Source organism: Lucilia sericata, unplaced genomic scaffold (genome assembly GCF_015586225.1).
Source record: "Lucilia sericata isolate MDLA Ls3-8-SP2 unplaced genomic scaffold, ASM1558622v1 Contig001517F_arrow, whole genome shotgun sequence".
Lineage (NCBI taxonomy): Eukaryota > Metazoa > Arthropoda > Insecta > Diptera > Calliphoridae > Lucilia > Lucilia sericata.
Window position 1 is genome coordinate 94,153 of NW_023995443.1, and position 13,500 is coordinate 107,652.

Consider the following 13,500-nt stretch of genomic DNA (forward strand, 5'->3'; position numbering starts at 1 on the left):
AATTACACCACATACGGAAGTTATAAATAAGTATAAACGGATGTGGAAAAGGGAAACAATGATTTATGTATGTATTTTTTTTGCAAAGAAATTTAATATTTTTACTTTTTAATCAATTCACCAATTAAATAATTGTTCTAAAATTAAATCATAAACTTATTATTAATTTATTAATAACTAATGTTAATAATTCGGCTACTTATTACACCACTAATCCACCACAGTTTTACCAATGACAGTTGGTAAATGCTCTCAATTAATATCACACTCTTTTTAATTCACCACATTTTAGTTAATTTCTTTTATTCGTCTCATTTATACGTAAATTTCCGTTGATCTTATTAAATTATTAAAAATTGTTATTAAAAAGTGTTTAAATGTTAATACATTTATGAAAAAAGTAAAATTTAATTAAATGTGAATAAAAAGTGTGTGTTTATTTAGAGGAAAATATGAATTTTCGCAACTTTTCCTGCAATTAAAAAATTTGTGTAAAATTGCAAAGTCATCTGTTGACAGAGGAGCCCTAGCGCTCCACAGAAAATGATTTTTTTTTCGGGTCGGTCGTTTCAATGCATACATGTGTGATTGATTATGTGTGTTTGCATTTCGGGTTTGTCGCGAGAAGTCTTTTTTTAAGAAACAACGAAGAAGAAGGGTATGTTAATAATGTTGTTGTTGCTGTTGTTTGTAATATTCTATTTTGTATTGTATGTTTGATGGATGGATGTTGTTGCTGTTGTTGTTTTTTTATCTGTATAGTGAGGCTAGTGGGAATATGTGTGTTGTTTTTGTTACTTTGCGTTGACTGTTATTATTATTGCATTTAGTGTTGGGCAGTTTGTTTTGTTTGTTGATTTTAATGTTTTCCAAAGGGGGTTTAGGACTTTTTAGTTTTAGTACCATTGCACTTTGTATTGGCAGGTACTTTTTAACACTTGTGTCAGCACTGTTATACATTTTGTATAGCATTTTAACGCTGTTGTTTTTTAATCTGTATACCGAGGCTAGTGAGAAAAATGAGTGTTGTTGTTGTTTCTTAGCTTACTTTTCTTTTAATGATTCTAATAGTTTTAAGAGTGGTTTAGGACCTTTTACATAATACATATAACCATTGCACTTTGTTTTGAATGGCAGGAACTTTTTATATTACTTTTTAACCTGCACCTGCTTATGTTGTACATTGTGTATGTTTTTTTGTAAATAAACTTTTGGTATATAACACTTTTTAAAACAAAATTAATTTATTATGACCCTCACGTTCGCGTGAAGGCTATATAGCAAAATCGGACCATGCATAACGGAGATATGAGCAAAATTCCGAAATAGCCTCTGAAAATATTACGTTTTTTCTCATACTTTTTTCGGCTAGAAATTAACATGGTTGAACATAAGTGGAATCATTTCAAAATTTCATAAAGTTCCCATACAAATTTATATATTCCCGGAAAATGGATTTATTCTAAATAACTCCCTCTAGAATATCGATGAAAACGATGCAATCTACATTAACATTTTATTTTATTATTTCGACATACCCTGGTTATCACATGCTGACATATCGGTTAAACGACAATAGATTTTACTCCTTTTTACACATGCGAAATTTTAAATAACTAAATTCTTACATAACTATGTATTTCCTCTACCTACCACCCCAACATATATGTACATATGTACATATTTTTGTATAACCAATGAATAAATAAATAGTATAAATCTGTTACCTCTTTATAAACCTAAAAAAGCTGCAATAACAAAACAATTCCGTTTCTCTCTAACACATTGTACATACATACATATTCATTACATACATACATAGTACATATTCAACATAATAACTTCTTCGTTTTTATCACTTTTACCCTCTCCCCATTCCACACTAATAAGTACCAAATTATGTATACATCACCCACCACCACCCAAAAACAACCAATTGTCATTTGATACATAAATATCTTGTATTTGACATTTACTAACTTCACACTCTCTTTTCTTTTTATTTGCCGCTTTTTAGTTATTCCCCTTTGTTCGTCTTATTCATACGTAAAATTTCGTTGATTCCATTAAATTGTTAAAAATTGTTATTAAAAAGTGTTTAAATATTAATAAATTTATGAAAAATATGAAATTTAATTAATTGTGAATAAAAAGTGTTTGTTTAATTAAAGAAAAATATGAATTTTTGCAAGATTTCCAACAATTAAAAAATTTGCCAAAAATTGCTAAGCCACCTGTTGGCAGCGGAGCCCTAGCGCTCCACAGAAAATGCAATTTTTTTTCGTGTCGGTCGTGTAAATTTATACATGTGTGATTGATTGTGTGTATTTGCATTTCGGGTTTGTCGCGACAAGTGTTCTTTGTTAAGAAAGAAACGAAGAAGGGTATGTTAATAATGTTGTTGTTGCTGTTGTTTGTAATATTCTATTTTGTATTGTATGTTTGATGGATGCTGTTGTTGTTTTTTAATCTGTATAGCGAGGCTAGTGGGAATAATGTGTGTTGTTTTTGTTTCTTTGCTTTGGCTGTTGTTATTGTTGCATTTAGTGTTGGTCTGTTTGTTTTGTTTGCTAATTTTAATGGTTTTAAGAGTGGTTTAGGACTTTTTCGTTTCGTACATAATATAACCATCGTACTTTTTAACACTTGTGTCCGCACTTGACTGTTATACATAATGTATCTATAGTTTTTTACTGCATGTTGTAACTGCTAAACCTAAATCTTCAATATTTCTATCAAAAATGCTTTCAGGAAATTTTTTATTTAAAATCAGCAAAATATAAATATAATAACGGAGATATGAAAGAAATTCTAAAAATAAAGAGTAAAATATTAAGTTTTTTCATTCTTGATTAGTTGTTATTGAAACTACTGTAACAGCTATTTAAATAATATTGTTAAATATGATTAGAATTGGTTTAAAATTTCACATACATAATTCCCATAATACGAATCAATATAAATCATATTACTATCTAAAACCTGAACCGGTTCATATTTGACTATTGTGGAGTTAATGATGATTATGAAAATTATTAGTCTATTCAATAACAAAATATTGTATTGAAAGCACAGAAACAATTTGTTATAATATGTATTATACCAAGGTTGGCATATGCTGACATATCGGTTAAACACAACTAGATTTCCCCTTTTCTCATCCGAAAGTTTAAATAACTAAATACATAACTATTTGCTCCACATACCTACATACATAAATACTTATGTATAACCAATGAACATATTACATTCCTCTTTATAAACATATGTAAGCTACAATAACAAAATAATTGCTTTCCTCCCAAACACATATTCACCACATAAATACCTTATTAAAATATTAACTAACGACTTTCTTTTCCTCACTTTTACTCTCTTCTTAAATTCCAAATTATGCATATGTACATAAATCTTTATTGCTCTTACCTCCCACCACCCTCCAAAGCAACCAATTGTCATTTGGAACATATGTAAATCTCTTGAATATGTCATTTACTAACTTCACACTCTCTCTCCTTTTTATTTGCCGCTTTTTAGTTATTCCCTTTTGTTCGTCTAGTTTATACGTAAAATTTCGTTGATTCCATTAAATTGTTTAAAATTTTTATTAAAAAGTGTTTAAATATTAATAAAATTATGAAAAAAGTGAAATTTAAAAAATTATGAATAAAAAGTGTTTGTTTAACTAAAGGAAAATATGATTTTTTGCAAGATTTCCAACAATTAAAAAAATTGCAATGTCACCTGTTGGCAGCGGAGCCCTAGCGCTCCAAATAAAATGCATTTTTTTTCGTGTCGTTCGGGTAAATTCCTATATGTGTGATTGATTATGTGTATTTGCATTTCGGGTTTGTCGCGACAAGTGTTTTGTTTTGTTACTAAACCGAAGATGTTGTGATTGAAGGGTATGTTAATAGTGTTGTTGTTTGTAATTTGTCTGTTTCTCTTTACTGGATTGGTTCATAGCAAAGTGATGTTGTATGTATGTATGTATATACATATGTATGAATGTATGTATGTATATATAACTTTTTTCGTCATTTCATGTGCAATAGGAATATAATTGGTTGTTATTGTTTTTTTAGTTTTTGGTACTTTATATGACGTCATTGTTGAAGTACAGGTTAGTGTTGTTGTATTTTAAAGCATTTATGTATATTGCATAGAGTTTTAAATGATTTTGTGTTATGTGAGGAATTTTTTTCTTTATAAGCGTTGTTTTTGTATGATATTATTATGTATTTGGTTGAGGCTGTGTATTCAAATTTAACATTTTGTTCATGTGTTTGTTTAATTAATAAAACTATTTCTTTTAAAGATTATTCACCGATAAAAAAAACTCTATATTTGTCGAAATAGCTTTTATACGGGTTTGCAATTTTTAAACAGTAACTTATTATGGAAACTTTTTATTTATATGTTTTATTTTATAACAATTGTTAATAATATTTAACACCTTATTAACATTTTCAATTTTGAAATGATTTTATCATTTTTAGTATATTCCTTTTATAATAACAAATTCGAACTTCACCAAATAATAACTGACAATTTTCATACCAACAAAACCATAAGCGAGGTGAGTTTATTTGCCTGCATTTTTATGGTGAATTTGAGCATTTTATAGTAACACACAGTTGTGTCTTAATATTTATAGCGGAATTAATTGAAACAGGTAGTCACTACATTTCTAATTTATCATAGTTTAGTTATTAGGGTATGTTTTAGAATTTATTACTTTATTAATAATAAAAACGATTTTAATGAATTGTTATATATATCATATGTGTGTATGTATGACATACATACATACATTGTATGTATATAATCTTTTTAATACATTTTGAATATGGACATTTAGAAAGTATCAAACACACTTAAAGTGAAAGTAGGGGTTAAAATAAAACCAATTTTTATTTTGTCAATTGTCTTTACTTCTTCTATCTGTTAATTAGCCCCATTCAATGTGTCCAATTTCAAAATGTTGTTAATTGGTGGACTTTAAAAGGGTTTTAATTTTAGTCAAAAATTTTATTACACCGTTTTTAAATTCAATTTCATAGCCGTATTTAAAATTCTGTTTTTTTTTAACTTTTAAAATTTGTGAGACAATATTTATGGACAATAAATGATACACATCAAATAATTTAGATCAATACCTCTGTGGTTCCAAATCAAAATTTGAATTTGGATAAATAAAGTTTCTTCCATAGCTAACAAATTGGTTTCCTCCAATACAAAGGCCTTTTTAAATGGTAATTTCGTTTTAATTTTTGACTTAATGTAAACATTATATTCATTGGACTCACGTTTGTCCTGTTTTAGTTGGGTCTCAAATATAAAGATGTTTCTTTGTTTTACAATATCATATAGTTTGTCCAAAAAAAAAAACCCTCGAATCCCATCTAATGACTTTATTTATCTCTTAAAGGAACTTTCAAGGAATGTCTCTGCAGTAAAATGATCATCTCAAAGTTCTGATCTGACAATTTTCGTACAAATACTAGTACATACATATATTTAACAACTATATAAGCTCTAAAGCGATATTTGAAATAATATACCAATTTCAAAAATTTTCACTAGACTTTGTCTTTGGAACAATAGAATATCACATACCAAATTTTGATAAATTATCTTTAAAACTATGAAAGTTTTAAGGTTGTTTACTTACTCAGACCTTTCCCTAGAAATGCCCATATTAATTTGGAAATTTATAATATGTTCTACAAGGCAAGTGCTGACATAAAGGTTAAACAAAGCTAAATATACATATTTTAGTATGTACATATACGAATGCATATAAAAAATACGTAATTGTTCTTATGTACATGCATACATATGTATGTACATTTAAAAAAATCTACAATGTAAAACATTTACTCACCATACAAACAAACACATACTACATAAATAAGTTATCCAGTTTTAAACATGCGGAAGCTGCAAAAACAAAATAACTTCTTTCCTCTTTAACACATATTCATAACAAAGTTAAAACGTTTGCTCATGTCTCTTTGCTTTAATTCCTATTATACTCCCCACAGTTTACTGTGAAAAGATTACACTAACAAATACCAAGATATGCATACATACATATTTAAATCCCTAATGCTCATACCACCCAACACCTCCCAAAAACAACCAAATGTCATTTGACACATAAATCTCTTGTATTTGACATTTACTAACTTCACACACTCTCTCCTTTTTATTTGCCGCTTTTTAGTTATTCCCTTTTGTTCGTCTAGTTTATACGTAAAATTTCGTTGATTCCATTAAATTGTTTAAAATTGTTATTAAAAAGTGTTTAAATATTAATAAAATTATGAAAAAAGTGAAATTTAAACAATTATGAATAAAACGTGTTTGTTTAATTAAAGGAAAATATGAATTTTTGCAAGATTTCCAACAATTAAAAAATTTGCCAAAAATTGCAGTCACCTGTTGACAGCGGAGCCCTAGCGCTCCACAGAAAATGCAATTTTTTTTCGTGTCGGTCGTGTAAATTTATATGTGTGTGATTGATTGTGTGTTTTTGCATTTCGGGTTTGTCGCGAGAAGTCTTTTTTAAGAAACAACGAAGAAGAAGGGTATGTTAATAATGTTGTTGTTGCTGTTGTTTGTAATATTCTATTTTGTATTGTATGTTTGATGGACGGATGCTGTTGTTGTTGTTTTTTAATCTGTATAGTGAGGCTAGTGGGAATAATGTGTGTTGTTTTTGTTACTTTGCTTTGACTGTTGTTATTGTTGCATTTAGTGTTGGGCAGTTTGTGTTGTTTGTTGATTTTAATGTTTATAAAAGGGGTTTAGGACTTTTTAGTTTAAGTACCATTGCACTTTCTATTGGCAGGTACTTTTTAACACTTGTGTCAGCACTGTTATACATTTTGTATAGTATTTTAGCGCAAATTGTATCTGCTAAACTAATCTTCAATATTTCTATTGAAAGTGCTTTCTATTTCTATTTAAAATCAGCAAAATATAAATATGTATAATAACTACTACTTATAATTTATTTCGTATAAAAAATTTAATTTTTTATATTTTTGTTGTTGTTAAATACGTATTTGATTATACATTTTTATGATTCAAATACAAAACGAATTTAACCCTTTAAAATTTTCGATTAATCGTTTAATTGAAAATTTTTCTAAATAAATTTTTTCTGTCAGAATATAGTTGGGTATCCTTTACTTTGCATTGTTGCTTGACATTGGCGATGCATTAAAACAATAATTGAGTCAAAAATTTCCTTCGAAAAAATTAGCTATTCCCGTATAACCGTATTCTAAAAGTCGTCCCGCACGATTTTTGAGTCCATATCTTCGAACTACTGTTTCCCATAGATTTTCTATGGGGTTGAGATCTGTTGAATAGGTAGGCCACTTCAATACAGGTATCACTTTCGAATCTAACCACTCGATTACAACTCAAAAGTTGGCTTTTAGGGTCATTGTCGTTTTTAAATCTCCAAACTAGGGCCCTAGTTTCCACAGCGGAAGAATAATTTATGGTTTTAAAATGGAATTCGAGCAATATCTTGCACTGAAAATAGTTCTATACCATAATTTTGCCACCACTGAACTTAATATTTTTCGGCTCCAGTATCTTCTCTTTGGCTGCTTCTAAAACTGAACTTGGACACGTCCAAAAAAGATTAGAGACGATTAGAATGATTCTTTCTAAAACTAAGAGCTTTCTCTCACAGGACGACTATAATATAAGACCAGCCTCATTTTCCATGTGACTAAACATAGGAGTATTAATTTCGAACTTCATATTAATCCCAGGGAAGTAATTTTTTGGAATTTTTAGAATTCTATTGCCATCAAATTATCCTATATTAGAGCAGTTTTAAGAGGTTTTCAACCAATATGTTGAGTTATCACTGTATTTTTCTCATGAAATTTTTTAATATTTTTGAAAGTGTTTATTTTATTCATTAAATATTTATCACAAATGAACAAATATTAGGTATAAAGTATTAAAAGATGTAATAATATTGTTAATTATTTTGGTTTTTAAATTTTAACTCTAGAAATTACAAAAGAATTTGAATCATTTCTGAAATATTTAAAAAGTTTCTTTTGTTTTGTTGACCACTGTATTTATAATTTGTTTTGTATACTTAGTTATGGAGTTAATGATGATTTTGAAAACTATTGTTCAATAACAAAATGTTGTATTGAAACCCCAAAACCAATTTGTTATAATTTTTAACAAACCATGGTTGGCATATGCTGACATTTCGGTTAGCACAACTAGATTTTTCTGCTTTTAACACATGCGAAAACTTAAATAACTTATTACATAACTATTTCCTCCACATATCTACATAAATACTTATGTATGTATGTATGTATGTAAAAACAATGAAAATATTCATTCCTCTTTGGAAGCTACAATAACAAAATAATTGCTTTCCTCCCAAACACATATTCAACACATACATACATTTATTACAAATATTAACTAACGACTTCTTATTCCTTACTTTTATCCTCTTCTTGAATACCAAATACATATGTATATAAATCTCTATTGCCAAAACCAATTGTCATTTGGTACATAAATCTCTTGTATTTGACATTTACTAACTTCACACTCGCTCTCCTTTTTATTTGCCGCTTTTTAGTTATTCCCTTTTGTTCGTTTAATTCATACGTAAAATTTCGTTGATTCCATTAAATTGTTAAAAATTTTTACTAAAAAGTGTTTAAATATTAATAAAATTATGAAAAAAGTTAAATTTAATCAATTACGAATAAAAAGTGTTCGTTTAATTAAAGAAAAATATGAATTTTTGCAAGATTTCCAAGAATTAAAAAATTTGCCAAAAATTGCAAAGCCACCTGTTGGCAGCGGAGCCCTAGCGCTCCACAGAAAATTCAATTTTTTTTGTGTCGGTCGTTTACATGTGTGATTGATTATGTGTGTTACATTTCGGGTTAGTCGCGACAAGTGTTTTGATAATAAAACGAAGATTTTATGATTGAAGGGTATGTTAATATTGTTGTTGTTGCTGTTTGTAATTTGTCTGTTTCTCTTTACTGGATTGGTTCATAGTAAAGTGATGTTGTATATATGTATAACTTTTTTCGTCATTTCATGTGCAATAGGAATACGATTGATTGTTATTGTTTTTTAGTTTTTGGTACTTTATATGACGTCATTGTTACAGTATAGGTTAGTGTTGTTGTATTTTCTTTTTAAATCATTTATGTATATTTCATAGAGTTTTAAATTTTTCTGTACTATGTGAGGAATTTGAGAATAACTAGCTCGAGAAATTCAACAAATGTTAGATAATATTTTCGTAAAAAGATGTTTAATATACTAACTAAATGATATACATATGTATGTACATCTCAATTATTTTAATCATATAGAACTCCACACTTTAAAATTTATTACATAAATAGGCTTTGACTTAATGTAAACATTGTATTCATTGGACTCACATTTGTCCTGGTTTAGTCCTTTAAACTTGGGTCTCAAATATAAAGATATTTCTTTGTTTTACAATATCATATCGCTTGCACAAAAAAAAACCGTCGAAGCCCATCTAATGACTTTATTTATCTCTTAAATGAACTTCCAAGGAATGTCTCTACAGTAAAATGACTATCGCAAAGATCTGATCTGACAATTTTTGACAAATACTAGTATATTTAACAACAATATAAGTTCTAAAGCGCTATTTGAAATAATGTAGCGATTTCAAAAAATTTCACTAGATTTCGTCTTTGGAACAATAGATGATCACATAGCAAATTTTGCTAAATTATCTTTAAAATACGAAAGTTTCAAGGTTGTTTACTTACTCAGACCTTTCCCCAAAAATTCCATATCAATTTGGAAATTTAAATATGTTCTACAAGGCAAGTGTTGACATAAAGGTTAAACGAAGCTACATAAATTTTAGTATAAATACATAATTGTTCTTATGTACATACATACCTAAGTATGTACATTAAAAAATCTACAATGTTGTAAAACATTTACTCACCATACATACCCATACATAAATAAGTTATCCACTTTTAAACATGCGGAAGCTGCAAAAACAAAATAACTTCTTTCCTCTTTAACACATATTCATAACAAAGTTATAAAACGTTTGCTCATGTCTCTTCTCTTTAATTCCTATTATACTCTCCACAGTTTACTGTGAAAAGATTACACTAACAAATACCAAAGATATGCATACATACATCCATACATATTTAAATCCCTTATGCTCATACCACCCAACACCTCCCAAAAACAACCAATTGTCATTTGGTACATAAATCTCTTGTATTTGACATTTACTAACTTAACACTCTCTCTCCTTTTTATTGCCGCTTTTTAGTTATTCCCTTTTTGTTCGTCTAATTTATACGTAAAATTTCGTTAACTCCATTAAATTGTTAAAAATTGTTATTAGAAAGTGTTTAAATATTAATAAAATTATGAAAAAAGTAAAATTTAAAACAATTATGAATAAAAAGTGTTTGTTTAATTAAAGGAAAATATGAATTTTGCAAGATTTCCAACAATTAAAAATTTGCAAAAAATTGCAAAGCCACTTGTTGGCAGCGGAGCCCTAGCGCTCCAAATAAAATGCAATTTTTTTTCGTGTCGTTCGGGTAAATTCATATGTGTGATTGATTGTGTGTGTTTGCATTTCGGGTTAGTCGTGACAAGTGTTTTGTTTTGTTAATAAAACGAAGATGTTATGATTGAAGGGTATGTTAATAGTGTTGTTGTTGCTGTTTGTAATTTGTTTGTTTCTCTTTACTGGATTGGTTCATAGCAAAGTGATGTTGTATGTATGTATGAATGTATGTAAGACTTTTTTCGTCATTTCATGTGCAACAGGAATACGATTGATGTTATTGTTTTTTTTAGTTTTTGGTACTTTATATGAACTCATTGTTGCAGTATAGGTTAAAGTGTTTGTTGTATTTTCTTTTTAAAGCATTTAGATTTCATAGAGTTTTAAAAATGTTTCTGTACTATGTGAGGAATTTGAGAATAACTTTTTGTTTTAGTCAAAAGATTTCCTTTTTGTTGATACTGTTCTTTATAAGCGTTATTTTTTGGTATGATATTATTATTAATATTGATTAACACCTTTAGATTTTTAAATCACCTATCAGTTACAAACTATTCTATTTAAGGCAATAGTCAAAATTAATAACATTTTCAATTTTTAAATGATTTTATTATTTCTACCTTATTTCTACTAACTCATATTAACAAATTCAAACTTCACCAAATATAACTGACAATTTTCATACTAACAAAAACATAAGCGTTGGTGAGTTTACTTTGCCTGTAGTCTTATGGTGAATTTGAGCATTTTATAGTACACACAGTTGTAATTTAATGATCTGTTTTTATTATAACGGAAGTAGTAGCAACAGGAAAGTCTCAACAAGTGTTCAATTCACCACAGTTTAATTAAGGGAGTGTTTGAGAATTTATTACTTTAGTAAATATCAATAAAGATTTTTGCAAATTTTATAGTGTCTTATGTATTTTATAACTTTTGAATATTTCAATAATATCACTTTATGCAACAGAAAATATTACAAACAACAACACAAACATTATAAATACCACTCTTGCCAAAAATATTAATTAAATTATATTTGTATATAAAAAAATAAGTGAAATATTTTAAATCTGTATTTTAAAATTCAAAAAAAAAAAAAAAAAAATCATTAATAAAAAATGTCAATAAATAAAGAATAAAGTAGAGTGAAAAATAAAATAATAAATTATTTAAAAAGAAAAAATTAGGAAAAGTCTGTTAAAAAAATTAGTTAAATGCTGAAATAAAATATAAGAAATAAAAAATTAAAAAAAATCTAGTAAAATAATAAATAAATAAATAAATAGTGTAAAGTTAAATAAATAAAATAAAAAAATATCATAAGCAAAAATAAAAATAAATTTGGTAAAATTAGCAAAAATCTTTTAAAAATGTATTAAGGCCCAAATAGACTACACAAGCGGCTTATCAAACATACTTTTTTCATTCGCACACACATTACACAAACATTGCTCGTACAAACACCGATTTTTTCACGTTTTTGTGGGCATTCAAAGATACAGATGTCAATTTTTCTTAGAAATGTAATTTTTTTGAAAAATTTGTTATTATTGAATATAAAACATACAAATGGTTTGACAAAAATTCAATATGTTTGTGTAAAAATCAAAATTTGTTAATTTTTGTACAAAAAAACAGAAAGAATTTGTACAAACACGAAACACCCTCATACACTACACAACAGGCTTGCACAAACGTAAAATATTGGTATGTTTGTCAAGCCGCTTGTGTAGTCTATTTGGGCCTTTAGTTGTGTGAGAAAATAAAATCAAAAATAATATAAAATAAGTTTATATTTATATAATATAAACAAATATGGCCTTTTTTAAAAAAATCTGTGCAAAAAAAAAAAATATGTGTTTATGTAAAAAATGGTGTAATAGTAAAAAATTTAGAATAAAATTATGAAACACAAATTCTTTGGAGATATAAATTCGCAGTAAAAAGGTAAGTGGCTTTATAATTAATATTTTATATGAAATTCTTATTACTTTGATTAGAGATTTTTTGTTAATTACACAAAAATAATGTTTTAGTTACTGTTGCCAACTCCTTTTTTTAAATCGGTAAAGTTTTGTTCTTTGTTAGGAAATACTGTATTTAATAAATTGTTATTTATATGTTACTAACTGTTGTCAACTTTTTTTATATCGGAGAAGTCGAGAAAGAAAATAACTAAATTAAAAATATTTTTAAAAATAAGCGATAAATATTAATGATTTAACAATATTTATTAAAAAATTCTGAAGTTACTAAAATATATTTGAAGAAGTTAACAAGTAAGAGTGTTATATTCGGCCATGTCGAGTCTTATATACCCACCATCAAATCATTGCCGAAAAGAATTGCTTCATTATAAATAAATATTGAATTTATGAATCGATGCTTTTGTTATTATCGAAAGAATTAAATTTATTTTTTCACAAATTTTGGTAGAAAGATTTTGGTTCTAACAAAACTTGTTTATGTTGAATTTCATCGTAATACTCGTATTTTTAAGCTAGTAATGAGCGGTAAAGTAATTGTCTGAAGGGTAATTTATACGGGGGTAGGGTCAAATATAGATCGATCCTCATAAAAGTTGATAGAGAGATTTTGGCCCATATAAAACTTGTTTATGTCGAATTTCATCGCTGTATTCTCATTTCTGATCCAGTAATAAAAATATAATTTTCTGAGGGGGACCTAATATGGGGAGTAGGGTCAATTATTGACCGATCCTCATAGAAGTTAGTAGAGAGATTTAGGATCATACAAAACTTGTTTATGTCGAATTTTATCGCTGTATTCTCATTTCTGAGCTAGTAATAAGTGTTGAAGTAATTACTGAAGGGCACCTTATATGGGTGGTAGGGTCAATAATGGACCGATCCTCACAAAAGTTAGTAGAA